Here is a 942-nt window from a genome sequence, read left to right on the forward strand (position 1 = left end):
CGGGGCCTGGGCAGGAGGTTGCCCTTCAAGGAAAGAAGAGCCTTATTTGACCTTCTTCTTGGGGCGCAGGTTGTTGGCGTGGCCATACTTCTTCTTGCGGCAGTTAACAGCATGAGGGTGAAGGCGAGCATAGCACTTGCGGCAGATCATCTTGTCGCAGTTGTATTTCTGGGCAAGCTGGTGGAGGGAAGGCTCAATAATGCCACCTTGCAGGAGCAACACCAGGTGCAGGGTGGACTCTTTCTGGATGTTGTAGTCTGAGAGAGTGCGGCCATCTTCCAGCTGTTTGCCGGCAAATATCAGATGCTGCTGGTCAGGTGGGATACCCTCCTTGTGTTGAATTTTGTCTTTGTCATTCTCAATGGTGTCACTGGGCTCGACCTCAAGGGTGATGGTTTTGCCCGTGAGGGTCTTCACAAAGATCTGCATGTTTGCGTCTGCCACACGACCGTCACCACCAACCAGCTCAGCCGCCCTCCAAAATATATTAAAAATTCAAGAAATACTCAAAATTGACAAGAGTTTAAAAAGCCATTTTTGATATGTTGATACATTTGAATGAGATGATTTTCCTGTGTAGCCTCATTTTGGGTTATGATTTGATGTATTTAAGCATTTCCTTTTTGTGCAATAAGCCTCATGGCTGCTCACTTAATGCAGGCACTTCATGTGAGTTTAGTAGTTTATGGCTTAAAAATCTTTCTGCTTTTTTCTGAGTGCAGTGGTACAATCTTGGCTCACTGCAACCTACAATTCCAGGGTTCAAGTGATCCTCCCACCTCAGCCTCCTGATTAGCTGGGATTACAGGCGTGCGTCACCACACCTGGCTAATTGTTTCATGTTTTTAGTGGAGACAAGGTTTCGCCATGTTGGTTAGGCTGGTCTTGAACTCCTGACTTCAAGTGATCTGCCCCCTTCAGCCTCCTAAATTGTTGGGATTA

At 46.9% G+C, this 942-nt stretch overlaps 1 pseudogene across 1 annotated transcript; it reads right to left on the bottom strand.

Annotated features, from left to right (window-relative positions):
- LOC105521491 lies at positions 1–485 on the bottom strand (annotated as a pseudogene). The gene has a single exon (XR_001003280.1). The product of XR_001003280.1 is annotated as a ubiquitin-60S ribosomal protein L40 pseudogene (transcript).
- Between the last annotated feature and the right edge of the window lie 457 nt (positions 486–942).

Source organism: Colobus angolensis, unplaced genomic scaffold (genome assembly GCF_000951035.1).
Source record: "Colobus angolensis palliatus isolate OR3802 unplaced genomic scaffold, Cang.pa_1.0 Scaffold40, whole genome shotgun sequence".
NCBI classification, from domain to species: Eukaryota; Metazoa; Chordata; class Mammalia; order Primates; family Cercopithecidae; genus Colobus; species Colobus angolensis.